The sequence below is a fragment of the Pristiophorus japonicus genome, chromosome 5, assembly GCF_044704955.1.
Source record: "Pristiophorus japonicus isolate sPriJap1 chromosome 5, sPriJap1.hap1, whole genome shotgun sequence".
NCBI lineage: Eukaryota > Metazoa > Chordata > Chondrichthyes > Pristiophoridae > Pristiophorus > Pristiophorus japonicus.
In genome coordinates, this window is record NC_091981.1 from 8,525,631 (window position 1) to 8,543,479 (window position 17,849).

Genomic DNA, 17,849 nt, shown 5'->3' on the forward strand with positions numbered 1-17,849 from the left:
TCCCTCCCCTTATCTCTTGGTGGCAGGTGAACGTGTGACAGAAATCACACCAGACCCCCAACTTGAGCCAGAAATACCATCATGAAATATGCATCGGGTCATCTCCTCGAATTAACGGAGCGCATTCAAAGGCGCTCCGTAAGAGAAGGCCATTACAGTCAGCGTTAAGAAGGTCGCCAATCAGGCTGTCGCTGTTGCGTTTGGACATGTTTACTGCTAATCCTACCCCTTACTGGAGCAACATGAAAAAAGCCACTGCGATGTTTAATTAACATCTGTACTCCGTGACACAAAGCCGGTGATCAAAGAAAAGGCAACGCAGAGCGAGAGCCCAGGAAGGGACAAGCCGTTAGCCTCTGTAATTACTGCAGCTCACAGCGGCCTTCTCTCTCATCTCATTAACATCACAGTGGGCTATGGCACTCCACCGGATGCTTGCTTGCTGCTACAGCACTAGACTGGGCTGCGTTTCAAACCCATCGCCAAGCCAGTCCGCTTGCTTATAACCTCCATAACGAAAACAAGGAGTCTCTGTGCTGCCTTAACCCCTCAAGGACATTCGAGAGACCTTGGCTGCTTTTCCACGGTGCAGATCACTGCAGGTGCACAGTTCTCCAGTGTCGTTGGCTGTGCTCTTAAGTGCGGCAAGACTATAAGGCAACCGGTGGCATCATCGACCCCACCAAAAAAACGTGCATCGGTAAACTTGGCAGCTCGCTCCAGCAAACTAAATATAGCGGAGGCAGTCTCTCTTGCTTCTACTCTGCGCTCTCTGAGTTATACAGGCTCAGACCGCCATTCCTGCAGAGACTGGCATTCAATGCACGCTGGAAAGTGGAGTTGAGGCAGAAGATTGGATGGCAGAGCAATCTCGAGTGGGCTTATGGCCGACCCCTGCTCCTATTTACAGAGAACATAAGAACATAAGAAATAGGAGCAGGAGTAGGCCATACGGCCCCTCGAGCCTGCTCCGCCATTCAATAAGATCATGGCTGATCTGATCATGGACTCAGCTCCACTTCCCCGCCAGCTCCCCATAACCCCTTATCTCATAATTGGTTAAGAAACTGTCTATTTCTGTCTTAAATTTATTCAACGTCCCAGCTTCCCCAGCTCTCTGAGGCAGCGAATTCCACAGATTTACAACTCTCTGAGAGAAGAAATGTCTCCTCATCTCAGTTTTAAATGGGCGGCCCCTTATTCTAAGATTATGCTCCCGAGTTCTAGTCTCCCCTATCAGTGGAAACATCCTCTCTGCATTCACATTGTCAAGCCCCCTCATAATCTTACATGTTTCAATAAGATCACCTCTCATTCTTCTGAACTCCAATAAGTAGAGGCCCAAACAACTCAACCGTTCCTCATAAGTCAACCCCCTCATCTCCGGAATCAACCTAGTGAACCTTCTTTGAACTACCTCCAAAGCATGTATATCCTTTCGTAAATATGGAATCCAAAACTGCACGCAGTATTCCAGGTGTGGCCTCACCCATACCTTGTTTAACTGCATTGCTGTAGCAAGACTTCTCTGCTGTTATACTCCATCCCCTTTGCAATAAAGGCCAAGATTCCATTTGCCTTCCTGATCACTTGCTGCATCTGCATACTACCTTTTGTATTTCTTGCACGAGTTCTTGTATGCTTAGCGTGTCAGCCATGGCTCATAGAAACATAGAAACATAGAAAATAGGTGCAGGAGTAGGCCATTCGGTCCTTCGAGCCTGCACCACCATTCAATGAGTTCATGGCTGAACATGCAACTTCAGTACCCCATTCCTGCTTTCTCGCCATAACCCTTGATCCCCCTAGTAGTAAGGACTACATCTAACTCCTTTTTAAATATCTTTAGTGAATTGGCCTCAACAACTTTCTGTGGTAGAGAATTCCACAGGTTCACCACTCTCTGGGAGAAGAAGTTTCTCCTCATCTCGGTCCTAAATGGCTTACCCCTTATCCTTAGACTGTGACCCCTGGTTCTGGACTTCCCCAACATTGGGAACATTCTTCCTGCATCTAACCTGTCTAAACCCGTCAGAATTTTAAACGTTTCTATGAGATCCATTCTCATTCTTCTGAACTCCAGTGAATATAAGCCCAGTTGATCCAGCCTTTCTTGATATGTCAGTCCCGCCATCCTGGGAATCAGTCTGGTGAACCTTCGCTGCACTCCCTCAATAGCAAGAATGTCCTTCCTCACGTTAGGGGACCAAAACTGTACACAATACTCCAGGTGTGGCCTCACCAAGGTCCTGTACAACTGTAGTAACACCTCCCTGCCCCTGTACTCAAATCCCCGCGCTATGAAGGCCAACATGCCATTTGCTTTCTTAACCGCCTGCTGTACCTGCATGCTAACCTTCAATGACTGATGTACCATGACACCCAGGTCTCGTTGTACCTCCCCTTTTCCTAATCTGCCACCATTCAGATAATAGTCTGTCTCTCTGTTTTTACCACCAAAGTGGATAACCTCACATTTATCCACATTGTACTTCATCTGCCATGCATTTGCCCACTCACCTAACCTATCCAAGTCACTCTGCAGCCTCATAGCATCCTCCTCGCAGCTCACACTGCCACCCAACTTAGTGTCATCCGCAAATTTGGAGATACTACATTTAATCCCCTCGTCTAAATCATTAATGTACAGTGTAAACAGCTGGGGCCCCAGCACAGAACCTTGCGGTACCCCACTAGTCACTGCCTGCCATTCTAAAAAGTACCCATTTACTCCTACTCTTTGCTTCCTGTCTGCCAACCAGTTCTCAATCCATGTTAGCACACTGCCCCCAATCCCATGTGCTTTAACTTTGCACATTAATCTCTTGTGTGGGACCTTGTCGAAAGCCTTCTGAAAGTCCAAATACACCACATCAACTGGTTCTCTACTGGAAACATCCTCAAAAAATTCCAGAAGATGTGTCAAGCATGATTTCCCTTTTACAAATCCATGCTGACTTGGACCTATCATGTCACCTCTTTCCAAATGCGCTGCTATGACATCCTTAATAATTGATTCCATCATTTTACCCACTACCGATGTCAGGCTAACCGGTCTATAATTCCCTGTTTTCTCTCTCCCTCCTTTTTTAAAAAGTGGGGTTACATTGGCTACCCTCCACTCCATAGGAACTGATCCAGAGTCTTCTATGGAATGTTGGAAAATGACTGTCAATGCATCCGCTATTTCCAAGGCCACCTCCTTAAGTACTCTGGGATGCAGTCCATCAGGCCCTGGGGATTTATCGGCCTTCAATCGCATCAATTTCCCCAACACAATTTCCTGACTAATAAGGATTTCCCTCAGTTCCTCCTTCTTACTAGACCCTCTGACACCTTTTATATCCGGAAGGTTGTTTGTGTCCTCCTTAGTGAATACCGAACCAATTGGTCTGCCATTTCTTTGTTCCCCGTTATGACTTCCCCTGATTCTGACTGCAGGGGACCTATGTTTGTCTTTACTAACCTTTTTCTCTTTACATACCTATCGAAGCTTTTGCAGTCCGTCTTAATGTTCCCTGCAAGTTTCCTCTCGTACTCTATTTTCCCTGCCCTAATCAAACCCTTTGTTCTCCTCTGCTGAGTTCTAAATTTCTCCCAGTTCCTGGGTTCGCTGCTATATCTGGCCAATTTGTATGCCACTTCCTTGACTTTAATACTATCCCTGATTTCCCTTGATAGCCACTGTTGAGCCACCTTCCCTTTTTTATTTTTACGCCAGACAGGGATGTACAATTGTTGTAGTTTATCCATGCGGTCTCTAAATGTCTGCCATTGCCCATCCACTGTCAACCCCTGAAGTATCATTCGCCAATCTATCCGAGCCAATTCACGCCTCATACCTTCAAAGTTACCCATCTTTAAGATCTGGACCATGGTCTCTGAATTAACTGTTTCATTCTCCATCCTAATGTAGAATTCCACCATATTATGGTCACTCTTCCCCAAGGGGCCTCGCACAATGAGATTGCTAATTAAACCTCTCTCATTACACAACACCCAGTCTAAGATGGCCTCCCCCCTAGTTGGTTCCTCGACATATTGGTCTAGAAAACCATCTCTTATGCACTCCAGGAAATCCTCCTCCACCACATTGCTTCCAGTTTGGTTAGCCCAATCTATATGCATATTAAAGTCACCCATGATAACTGCTGCACCTTTATTGCATGCACCCCTAATTTCCTGTTTGATGCCCTCCCCAACATCACTACTACTGTTTGGAGGTCTGTACACAACTCCCACTAATGTTTTTTGCCCTTTGGTGTTCTGCAGCTCTACCCATGTAGATTCCACATCATCCAAGCTAATGTCCTTCCTAACTATTGCATTAATCTCCTCTTTAACCAGCAATGCTACCCCACCTCCCTTTCCTTTTATTCTATCCTTCTTGGTACCACGCTCGTCTCTGGGTCACAAGGTTATGGGTTCACTGTCCCACTCCAGAGACTTGAGCACACAAATCTAGTTTGACACTGCGGTGCTGAGGGAGCGCCGTGCTATCGGTTGGAGATGTCTTTCAGGAGAGACTTTAATGGATGTAAAAGATCCCATGGCACTATTTCGAAGAAGAGCAGGGGAGTTATCCCCAGTGTCCTGGCCAATATTTATCCTTCACTCAACATTACTAAAACAGATTATCTGGCCATTATCACATTGTTGTTTGTTGGAGCTTGCTGTGGCAGCTGCATTTCCTACATTTACAATCTATATTAATGACTTGGATGAACGGACTGAGTGTAATGTAGCCAAGTTTGCTGATGATACAAAGATGGGTGGGAAAGCAAATTGTGAGGAGGACACAAAAAATCTGCAAAGGGATATAGACAGGCTATGTGAGTGGGAAAACATTTGGCAGATGGAGCATGATGGGGGAAACTGTGAGGTTATCCACTTTGACAGAAAGAATAGAAAAGGAAATTATAATTTTAATGTCGAAAAATTGCTAAGTGCTGCAGTAAAGAGAGATCTGGGGGTCCTTGTGCACAAAACACAAAAGGTTAGCATGCAGGTACAGCAAGTAATCAGGAAGACAAATGGAATAATTGCCTTTATTGCAAGGCGGATAGAGTATAAAAGCAGAGAATTCCTGCTACAACTGTACAGGGTATTGGTGAGGCTACACCTGGAGTACTGCGTACAGTTTTGGTCTCCGTATTTAAGGGAGGATATACTTGCATTGGAGGCTGTTCAGAGAAGGTTCACGAGGTTGATTCCGGAGATGAGGGGGTTGACTTATCAGGATAGATTGAGTAGGTTGGGCCGAGACAGATTGGAGATCAGAAGAATGAGAGGTGATCTTATCGAAACATAAAAGATGGGGCTCGACAAGATGGATGCAGAGAGGATGTTTCCCCTCGTATTGGAAACTAAAACTAGGGGGCATAGTTTCAGAATAAGGGGTCGCCCATTAAAACTGAGATGAGGAGAAATTTCTTCTCTCAGGGGGTTGTAAATCCGTGGAATTCTCTGCCCCAGAGAGCTGTGGACGCTGGGACATTGAATATATTTAAGGCGGAGATAGACAGATTTTTGAGCGATAAGGAAGTAAAGGATTATGGGGAGCGGGCGGGGAAGTGGAGCTGAGTCCATGATCAGATCAGCCATGATCTTATTGAATGGCGGAGCAGGCACGAGGGCCAAATGGCCGACTCCTGCTCCTATTTCTTATGTTCTTATGACAACAAGGACTGCACTTTATTGGCTGTAAAGCACTTTGGGACATCCTGAGATTATGAAAGGCACTATATAAAGGAAAGTGTTTATTACGTTAAACTTAAATGCTGGAGCGTAATCCCAAAGTCACTCTACTGGTGGCTGCAAATATAAAACTGAGTGGAGATTAAAACATCTATCATGACCTCCCGAGATTTCCTCAAAACTGGGAACTGACTGAAATAATTTCCAGTAATGATGGCAAGTTAGATTTTCAGTTATTCAACAAAAAATAAAAATGGCAATCTCATTAAATAGCAGCCTGAATGCTCGCTACTCTCAAGCTGGGCTAATCGCTGAAAATTCCTGGAGATGGATCTAATTAAGCATTCCAGCGAGCTCCTGGCCTATATTGAGCCTACTGCTGAGAGCTTGACAAAGGAGTAGCGGTGGGACATTGTGTGAGGGAGCGTTACAGGGAAAGTTAAAAGGATGCGGCTATTTAAAGTGGCTGCTTGCGGCAGAATCTCTGCAGTAGTCTTTACAAAGGCTGTAAATATTTCAACTTGCATTGCATAAAATAACTGCCTGGCCAAGTAAATGTGGGGATGGGAAAGAGTGGGTGATGGGATGGGATAGCACGTGGAAGCTATGCTTGTTGACTGCTAAGCGGAGGTATTGCTGGTTGAGTGTGGTCAGTGCTTCGATGCTGGGAATGTTGGCCTGATCGAGAACACTGACGTTGGTGCGTCTGTCCTCCCAGTGGATTTGCAGAATCCTGCGGAGATATCGTTGGTGGTATTTCTGCAGCCCATCCTTTGGCTCGTTTGCCGTGAAGGAGTTCCGAGTAGAGCGCTTGCTTTGGGAGTCTCGTGTCTGGCAAGTGGACAATGTGGCCTGCCCAGCGGAGCTGATCAAGTGTGGTCAGTGCTTCAATGCTGGGGATGTTGGCCTGGTCGAGGACGCTAACACGGACACCCTCACAGTCTCCCTGATAAAGTGCAACAACCCCACCGATACCTGGGAGTCCCTGGCCAAAGACCGCCCTAAGTGGAGGAAGTGCATCCGGGAGGGCGCTGAGCACCTCGAGTCTCATCGCCGAGAGCGTGCAGAAATCAAGCGCAGGCAGCGGAAGGAGCGTGCGGCAAACCAGTCCCACCCGCCCCTTCCCTCAACGACTATCTGTCCCACTTTTGACAGAGACTGTGGTTCTCTTATTGGACTGTTCACCCTCCTAAGGACTCATTTTAAGAGTGGAAACAAGCCTTCCTCGATTTCGAGGGACTGCCTATGATGATTGATGATGATGATGATATTTCTCCAGCGATTTGAGTTGTCCACGTCTCTGAGCCATACAGGAGGGTGGGTATCACTACAGCCCTGTAGACCATGAGTTGGTGCCACATTTGAGGGCCTGATCTTTGAACACTCTCTTCCTCAGGTGGCCAAAGGCTGCGCTGGCGCACTGGAGGCGGTGCTGAACCTCGTCGTAGAAGTCTGCCCTTGCTGATAATATGGAAAGTGGTCCAAACTGTCCAGGGTAGCACCGTGGCTTTTGATGACTAGGGGGGCAGTGCTGTGTAGCAGAGTCAGGTTGGTGGAGGACCTTTGTCTTATTCATGTTTAGTGTAAGGCCCATGCTTTCACACAGTCGACCAGTTCCATTGGGCGGGCCACATTGTCCGCATGCCCGACACAAGACTCCCCAAGCAAGCGCTCTACTCGGAACTCCAACACGGCAAGCGAGCCCAAGGTGGGCAGAAGAAACGTTTCAAGGACACCCTCAAAGCCTCCCCTGATAAAGTGCAACATCCCCACCGACACCTGGGAGTCCCTGACCAAAGACCACCCTAAGTGGAGGAAGAACATCTGGGAGGGTGCCGAGCACCTCGAGTCTCGTCGCCGAGAACACGCAAAAAAACAACCGAAGGCAGCGGAAGGAGCGTGCGGTAAACCAGACTCCCCGCCCACCCTTTCCTTCAACGAATGTTGTCCCACCTGTGACAGGGACTGTGGTTCTCGTATTGGACTGTTCACTCACCTGAGAACTCACTTTTAGAGTGGAAGCAAGTCTTCCTCGATTTTGAGGGACTGCCTATGATGATGAGATACAGCGAATGGCCAATATTTCATCATCATCATCGGCAGTCCCTCAGAATCGAGGAAGACTTGCTTCTACTCTTAAAATGAGTCCTTTGGTGGCTGAACAGTGCAATACGAGAACCACAGTCACTGTCACAAGTGGGACAGACAGTGGTTGAAGGAAAGGGTGGGTGGGATTGATTTGCCGCACGCTCCTTCCGCTGCCTGCGCTTGGTTTCTGCATGCTCTCGGCGACGAGACTCGAGGTGCTCAGCGCCCTCCAAGATGCTCTTCCTCCACTTAGTGCGGTCTTTGGCCAGGGACTCCCAGGTGTCAGTGGGGATGTTGCACTTTGTCAGGGAGAATTTGAGGATGTCCTTGAAACGTTTCCTCTGCCCACCTTTGGCTCGGTTGCCGTGAAGGAGTTCCGAGTTGAGCGCATGCTTTGGGAATCTTGTGACTGGCATGCGGACAATGTGACCATCCAGCGGAGCTGATCAAGTGTGGTCACTGCTTCAATGCTGGGGATGTTGGCCTGGTCGAGGACGCTAATGTTGGTGCATCTGCCCTCCCAGGGGATTTGTAGGATATTGTGGTGACTTCGTTGGTATTATTTCTCCAGCAACTTGAGGTGTCTACTGATGGTCTGTGTCTCTGAGCCATACAGGAGGGCGGGTATTACTACAGCCCTATAGACCATGAGCTTGATGGCATATTTGAGGGCCGGATCTGCGAACACTCTTTTCCTCAGGTGGCCGAAGGCTGTACTGCCGCACTGGAGGCGGTGTTGAATCTCGTCGTCACTGTCTGCTCTAGTTGATAAGAGGTATGGAAAATGGTCCACGTTGTCCAGGGACTGCGCTGTGGATCTTGATGACATGGCTGAGGCACTGAAGTATGGCGGAGAGGCACTGCTATCGCGGATATATGACCTCATCTCTCTCAACTGGAGGGAGGAGAGCATGCCGGGAGATCTCAGAGATGCAGTGATCGTGACCATCTTTAAAAAAGAGGACAAGTCCGACTGCGGCAACTACAGGGGAATCTCCCTGCTATCAGCCAGTGGGAAAGTTGCTGCTCGAGTCCTCCTCAACCGTCTTCTCCCTGTGGCCAAGGAGCTCCTCCGGAGTCGCAGTGTGGATTTCGTCCCCTACGGGTCACAACAGATATGATCTTTGCAGCGCGACAGCTGCAGGAAAAATGCAGGGAACAGCGCCAGTCCTTATACATGGCCTTCTTCGACCTTACAAAGGTCTTTGACACTGTCAACCGCGAGGGTCTATGGAGCGTCCTCCTCTGTTTCGGATGCCCCCAAAAGTTCGTCAACATCCTCCGCCTGCTCCACGACGGCCAATATTTATCCCTCAATTAACACCACTAAAAAACAGATTATCTGGCTTGCCACTTTCCAGCTCTTGGTCAGTGTGATATATTCTTACATTATCACCAACAAACACAAGGAACATCCACCAACAAAGATTTCAGCCAGCGAATCCAGAAATCATATCCTGGTCATCACTAACAAACGCACTCCTCACAAGATGGCTCCATACCAGAAACTGTCATCATGTGACTTTGCCACATGAGCCCTTTTATTGTATTTACATCAGTAGTTGCAGTACATCAGTAGTCCATTTGGTGGAGCAGTAGTCCACCAGGGGGAGCTCGATTACAATCTGTAGCCCTGCAGGTTACAGCACTTCAAGTGCACATCCAAGTACTTTTTAAATGTGGTGAGGGTTTCTGCCTCTACCATCCTTTCAGGCAGTGAGTTCCAGACCCCCACCACCCTCTGGGTGAAAAAGTTCTCCTCAAATCCCCTCTAATCCTTCTACCAATGACTTTAAATCTATGAATATTGTGTACAGTTTTGGTCTCCTAATCTGAGGAAAGACATTCTTGCGATTGAGGGAGTGTAGCGAAGGTTCACCAGACTGATTCCCGGGATGGCAGGACTGACATATGAAGAAAGACTGGATCGATTAGGCTTATATTCACTGCAATTTAGAAGAATGAGAGGTGATCTCATCGAAACATATACAATTCTGACAGGATTGGACAGGTTAGATGCAGGAAGAATGTTCCTGATGTTGGGGAAGTCCAGAACCAGGGGTCACAGTCAAAGGATAAGGGGTAAGCCATTTAGGACCGAGATGAGGAGAAACATCTTCACTCAGAGAATTGTGAACCTGTGGAATTCTCTACCACAGAAAGTTGTTGAGGCCAGTTCGTTAGATATATTCAAAAGGGAGTTAGATGTGGCCCTTATGGCTAAAGGGATCAAGGGGTATGGAGAGAAAGCAGGAATGGGTGACTGAGGGAATGATCAGCCATGATCATATTGAATGGCGGTGCAGGCTCGAAGGGCCGAATGGCCTACTCCTGCACCTATTTTTTATGTTTCTATGTTTCTATGCCTGCTGTGTCTATCCGTGCTGACCCGGAGCCCATTACTCAAGGACATTTCCATGCAGGAATGCCAAGGGCGGCAGATATGCCAACGTAACCATAATCCGGCATCTGCTGTTCTCCTTGGCACGCCTTCTTTTGTCTTATACCGCTTCATGATACACAGTTACTTGGGAATGTAAGTTGTGAGGAAGCTTCAAGGGGACATAGACAGGCTAAGTGAGTGGGCCAGAACATGGCAAATGGAATATAATGTGGAGAAATGTGAAGTTATCCCCTTTGGTAGGAAAAATAGAAAAGGTGAGAGATCGGGAAATGTTGGTGTTCAGAGGGACCTGAGTGTCCTTGTACACAAATCACTGAAAGTTAACACGCAGGTACAGCAAGCAATTAATAAAGCAAATGGTATGTTGGTCGCCAATACAAGAGTATTTTAGTGGAGGAAGAGCATCCGGGAGGGCGCTGAGCACCTCGAGTCTCGTCGCCGAGAGCATGCAGAAAACAAACGCAGGCAGCGGAAGGAGCATGCGGCAAACCAGTCCCACCCTCCCTTTCCTTCAACCACTGTCTGTCCCACCTGTGACAGAGACTGTAATTCCCGTATTGGACTGTACAGTCACCTGAGAACTCACTTTTAGAGTGGAAGCAAGTCTTCCTCGATTCCGAGGGACTGCCTATGATGATGATGATTTGAGTACAGGAGTAAAGAATTCTTATTGCAATTATATAGGGCCCTGGTGAGACCGCACCTGGAGTATTTTGTGCAGTTTTGGTCTCCTCACCTAAGGAAGGTTATACTTGCCACAGAGGGAGTGGAACTTGGGTTCAGCAGACTGATTCCTGGGATGGGGTTATTTTCCTCCGACGAGGGATTGAGTAGACTTGGCCTATATTCTGAAGAGTTTAGAAAAATGAGAGGTGACCTCATTGAAACATACACAATTTTTACAGGGCTTGACAGGGTAGATGCAGGGAGGATGTTTCCCCCGGGCTGGGGAGCTTAGATCCAGGGGTCACAGTCTCAGGATAAGGGGTTGGCCATTTAGGACTGAAATGAGGAAAAATGTCTTCACTCAGAGGGTGGTGAATCTTTGGAATACTTTACCCCAGAGGGCTTTGGAGGCTCAGTCGTGGAGTATATTCAAGATAGAGATCGATAGATTTTTGGATATTAAGGGAATCCAGGGATATGGGGATAGTGCAGGAAAGTGGAGTTGAGGTCGAAGATCAGCCATGATCTCATTAAATGGCGGAACAGGCTCAAGGGGCCGAATGGCCGACTCCTGCTCCTAATTCTTATGAATATTGACTGTAACAAAAGAGCCCCAGATAAAAGCATCTTTTGTAAACGCGAAAAGACCATTTAAAGCATTCATGGGATTAAATTGAACACAACAACCTAAACTCAATTTTTGGGCCGGCCTTAATTCAACGTAAATGTGTTGGATCGCATCACCATGAAACAAGATCGCGGTCTAGAAAGACAAAAAATATCACGTTAAGCCATGAGGATATGGTGACCCCGTTTTACTTCCACACAGCGCATTAGTGAATAGGCAAGATTTCTCCAAAGAGAATTGGACTGTCTCCTTATACCAAGTCATCGATTGCATTGTAAATTCTCCGGTTCACTGCTGAAAACCTTCAGCTTCTTTTATGTGTACGACGTATAATGTGATTTGAGTTACTGTACACACCGCCTACCTTTCTCTCAATAACTGCCTTTTGTTTATAACTCTGTCAGACAGCCCTGCTTCTGTATTGCAAAGAAACACTGCAACCTTTAAAGAAATAAAGTGCGTTAATCGCCAACAGTTGCAGAAGTATGCAAAAGGTTGGAAACGATTAGCTGGTTGAAAAGGAGTAAGTGGGTTTTCAAGAATCTTCTGTGCTACAAAGAGAATGTTAAAACATTTCTTGCTGTTTATTTTTAGATCATTTTTTTACTGAGAACGTTTTCCTTTTAGATTTTTGAATGTGTGTTTCCTTTTTATCAGATCTTTATAAACCCTAACTGGCCAGATCTAATTGCAACTGAGAGGTTGAGGACATAGACTGCTCCCTGGGCAGCACCCTTGCCTCGGAGTCAGAAGGTTGTGGGTTCAAGTCCCACTCCAGAGACTTGAGCACAAAAATCCAGACTGACACTCCCAGTGCAGTGCTGAGGGAGTGCCGCACTGTCGGAGGTGCCGTCTTTTGGATGAGATGTTAAACCGAGGCCCCGTCTGTTCTCAGTTGGACGTAAAAGATCCCATGGTACTATTTCGCAGAAGAGCAGGGGAATTATCCCTCAATCAACATCACTAAAAACAGATTATCTGGTCATTATCACGTTGGTGTTTGTGGGAGCTTGCTGTGTGAGTGAGTTTGTGCCTGTGTGTGTGTGTGTGTTTGCCTGTGTGTGTGTGTGTGTGTGTGTGTGTGTGCATGTGTGTGTGTGTGTGTGTGCATGTGCGTTTGACCGTGTGTGTGTTTGACTGTGTGTATGTGTTTGACTGTGTGTGCGATTGTGCGTGTGTGTTTTGCATGTGTGTGTGTGTGTTTTGACTGTGTGTGTGTGTGTGTGTGTGTGTTTTACCTGTGTGTGTATTTGACTGTGTGTGTGTGTGTATGTGTGTGTTTGACTCTGTGTGTGTGTGTGTTTTGACTGTATGTGTGTGTGTTTTGCCTGTGTGTGTGTTTGACTGTGTGTGTGTTTTGACTGTGTGTGTGTGTGTTTGACTGTGTACGTGTTTGACTCTGTGTGTGTGTGTTTTGACTGTGTATGTGGTTGACTGTGTGTGTGTGTGTGTGTTTGACTGTGTGCTTTTGCCTCTGTGTGTGTATGTGTATGTGTGTGTTTTGACTGTGTGTGTGTGTGTTTGACTGTGTGTGTGTGTGTGTGTTTGACTGTGTATGTGTTTCACTCTGTGTGTGTGTGTGTTTTGACTGTGTGTGTGTTTGACTGTGTGTGTGTGTGCATATGTGTGTGTTTTGACTGTGTGTGTGTTTGACTCTGTGTGTGTTTGACTCTGTGTGTGTGTGTGTTTGACTGTGTATGTGTTTGACTCTGTGTGTGTGTGTGTTTTGACTGTGTATGTGTTTGACTGTGTGTGTGTGTGTGTATGTGTGTGCTTTGACTGTGTGTGTGTGTTTGACTGTGTGTGTGTTTGACTCTGTGTGTGTTTGACTCTGTGTGTGTGTGTGTTTGACTGTGTATGTGTTTGACTCTGTGTGTGTGTGTGTTTTGACTGTGTATGTGTTTGACTGTGTGTTTGTGTGTGTTTGACTGTGTGCTTTTGCCTCTGTGTGTGTGTGTGTATGTGTGTGTGTGTGTGTTTGACTGTGTATGTGTTTGACTCTGTGTGTGTGTGTGTTTTGACTGTGTATGTGTTTGACTGTGTGTGTGTGTTTGACTGTGTGTGTGTGTGTGTGTTTGACTGTGTGCTTTTGCCTCTGTGTGTGTGTGTGTATGTGTGTGTGTGTGTGTGTGTTTGACTGTGTATGTGTTTGACTCTGTGTGTGTGTGTGTTTTGACTGTGTATGTGTTTGACTGTGTGTGTGTGTTTGACTGTGTGTGTGTTTGACTGTGTGTGTGTGTGTGTGTGTGTGTGTTTGACTGTGTGCTTTTGCCTCTATGTGTGTGCCAATGATAGAGACTGATAATGTTGCGATATTTGATTTACATGGATGAAGTGCAGTTTGATCATTAAAAAAATGAACAGTTCTATGAACTGTGGATCAAGGAAATATGCTGTAATACGGGAAGATTATGTTCGGAACATTGACATCATATTTGGTTGATTTCTATGTTCATTATTTCTAGCTAATTCATAAAAATATTTTTCGAAAAACATTCTCAATTCTGCGAGAAACTGGAAATCTGCCCATTATTCTTTTCAATGTCTGATAGATAGTGATCAGATAAATCTGCCCCCACTCCTTCCATATTATTAAAGGACATCAGTAGCCACGCTGCTCTGTACCAGGCACATTAATATTTAACTAAGTTCTGCCAACATCGAGTCTGATTAAGATGCTGCTTTCCTGCGGCTTGATGCCATGTCCTCTCGCGCCCACATTCTGATCTTTCCTCACTGCCTCATTATTACTATTTTGTTTCTTGCTTTGGCAGAGGAGCCTAACCTCCACTGACTCCTCCTTTCAATCACCCAACACCCAGCAGGCAGGGCGAGTTAATGGCCCTGAAATTCCCATGTCCCGCGTCCGTACCAAGTTCCTACGGACCCGGGAAGGCATCGGAAAAGCCGGTTTTCCGCGCTAAATGCGCATGCGCTGAAAACCGGCTTTTCCGATCTGTCAAGTTTCTGGCTTGACAGATCTCGCGCACATCGCGAGCGAGGACACTTTGCAGGGCAAGATTTCTGATATTTACCAATATCTTGCCCTGCAAATGTCCTTTAAAATCTTGCGCCTGAAAAAGCCGGCGTATAGCCGACTTTTGCAGGCGTAAGACTTTAGAAATACATAAAAACGTTAAAATTAAATTAAATAAACACATATGAAAACACATTTTATTGTTAAAAACCCTCCCAACAACGGTAAGTTTATTTTAAGGCATTCGTTAAAAAAAGTCGGGACAATATATATTTTTAAAAGAACTTTAATTTAAATGATTCTTAAATATGTTGTGTGTTTTTTCTATTTTTTATTGAATTTTTGAGTGTTGGGGGTGGTGTTTCTCATTCATAATAATGGGAACTCCAACTTACGGAGCTCCCATTATTTTGAATGAGAACCTACTTTACTTGGATTGGCTGTCCAGAGCCATGTGACTGCAGCTCCAGCCCTGCGCACGTCCCAACGCGCACGCGCTGCGCTGCGTAGGAGTGAAGGCCTCAGGCTCGGAAGTTCGATCGGGCGCAGCAGCATCAGGTAAGTGCGCAGTTTTTTTTTACCGTTTTTCTTTAGTTTGTCCGCGGGAACACCGACAATCGGAATTTCAGGCCCGTAACTTCTTCCCGGCGATGTGATAAGAAGTTCAACGTCTTAAGCTGCGTTCATTTGTTTTTTTCATCAACCGCCTTCACGGAGTCTGTTTCTGACTGAGTGACCGAGAAAAATACGTGGCTTGCATCTGCTTGGCAATCTCACGGTGCAAACAAATTTTTTTTTTGTTGCACCTATGAAAATGAGCCTGGGTAATTATGCAGCTCGCGCTGGAGATTTTGACAGCAGCGGGTAATGCCACGGAATTAATTTTGAATTAAGCAAAATAGCTCAGCATGGCGAAAGGTTCCCACTGTGCTTTCACACCTGCACCGGGATCGTCACAACCAACCCCCACAGCTGCAGACACTTGTGAGAGTTGGGCCTTGCAAATACCGTGTCGATCACCGTGACTACCCACGTAGCAGCTCAGTAAAGTGTCACAGAATTCAGAGACATTTACAACAACTTATATTTATATAGCACCTTTAACGCAGTCACAGGAGCGTGATGAGACAAGAACAATTTGACACCGCAGAAGGAGAAATTAGCCGAGCCGAATAAGGAGAAAGAGGTAGGTTTTAATGAGCAACTTGAAGGAGGAAAGCGAGGGAGAGAGGCGGAGACGTTTAGGGAGGGAGTTCCAGAGCTTGGGGCCCAGGCAACAGAAGGCACGGCCACCAATAGTTGAGCAATTACAATCAGGGATGCTCAAGAGGGCAGAATTAGAGGAGCACAGGCATGGGGGCACTGTTCAGCCACCTAAGAACTCATTTTAAGAGTGGAAGCAAGTCTTCCTCGATTCTGAGGGACTGCCTATGATGATGATGTGGGGCTGGAGGAGATTGCCGAGATAGGGAGGGGCGAGGGCCATGGAGGGATTTGAAAACAAGGATAAGAATTTTGAAATCGCGGCGTTGCTTAACTGGAAGCCAATGTAGGTCAACGAGCACAGGGGGTGATGGGTGAGTGGGACTTGGTGCGAGTTAAGACACAGGCAGCCGAGTTTTGGATCACAGAAGGAGGCCTTCCGGCCCATCGTGTCTGCACCGGACAATGAGCTACCCAGCCTAATCCAACTTTCCAGCTCTCGGTCCGTAGCCCTGTAGGTTACAGCACTTCAAGTGCACATCCAAGTACTTTTTAAAAGTGATGAGGGTTTCTGCCTCTACCACCCTTTCAGGCAGTGAGTTCCAGACCCCCTCCATTCTCCCTCTAAAACTCCTACCAATTACTTTAAATCTATGCCCCCTGGTTGTTGACCTCTCTGCTAAGGGAAATAGGTCCTTCCTATCCTAAAATTCTCCAGTCCCGGCAACATCCTTGTAAATCTCTTCTGTACCCTCTCTAGTTTTCGCAATGTTCCCTTAGCGCTCTCGACGTCCCGCACAGCCAGCTCACCGGCTTTTCGACAGGAAAAAACGCGCATGCGTGATATTCTGAATGGGGACGCTCACCCACCCCCCCCCAAAAATCTCCCGTGAACATTGCTCCCCCAGACTCTAACCCGTATTTCACACAGTTCTTATCTGCTACCTCTGGGTGCTGCACATAGACATGTATTCCTATATGGTGATACATATGGCTCTGGTTAAATACAGAAACAATTATGTCGATGCAAAGACATGCACAAACAGAACCTTTGTTGCCCCAAGCTTCAACAATTTAACCATCAGTCCCGCATAACTGAATTTCAGGACGCCTATGTAACAAAACCTTATGAATGTCAAATCCCTCCATTAATACAACTTTTTAAAATTCATTCACGCTAGCATTTATTGCCTTTGAGAATGTGATGGTGGGCCACCATTTCAGAGGGCATTGCTATGAGTCTGGAGTCACATATGGGCCAGACTGGGTAAGGGCTGCAGATTTCCTTCCCTAAAGTACATGAGCAAACCAGATGGGTTTTACAACAATCCGGTAGTTTCATGGTTACCATACAAGATTTTTTTTCCAATTCCAGATTTATTGAATCAACTGAATTTAAATTCCCCAGCTGCCATGGTGGGATTTGAACTCATGTCTCTGGATCATTAGTCCAGGCCTCTGGGATTACTGGTCCAGTGATATAACCACTATGCTACCGTACCCAATCTAAACAACCAGGCCATAATGAACATACATTAGCCACATATTGGCCAAGTATAAAGACTGGATCTGCTCCACATGACTGGGGAGATTGTGGCCTTGGTAATCAATGGGGGAGATACGCAGGATTGGTGGTAGGCTTCTGGCAGGAAGACACAGTCCTTTTGACAGGGGTGGCACCAAGTGAAGATAGGATGTTTCCTTGCAAAAAGAGAAAGTACACTCTGAGATCAAAGTTACCCGAGCCTAGTCCTTTCATGTACACCGTCACCAGGTCAAGTTGTGGGTTCAAATTCCACTCCAGGGACTTTGAGTGCAAAAAATCCAGACTGTCACTGCAGTGCTGAGGGAGCACCGCACTGTCGGAGGTGCCATCTTTCAGATGAGACGTTAAACCGAGGCCCCATCTGCTCTCTCAGGTGGACGTAAAACATCCCACGGCAGTATTTTGAAGAAGAGCAGGGGAGTTATCTCCTGTGTCCTGGCCAATATTTATCACTCAATCATCATAACTAAAACAGATTATCGGGTCATTATCACATTGCTGTTTGTGGGAGTTTGCTGTGCGCAAGTTGGCTGCCGCATTTCCGATATTACAACAGTGACCACATTTCAAAAAGTACTTCATTGGCTGTAAAATGCTTTGAGACATCCGATGGTTGGGAAAGGAGCTATATAAATGCTAG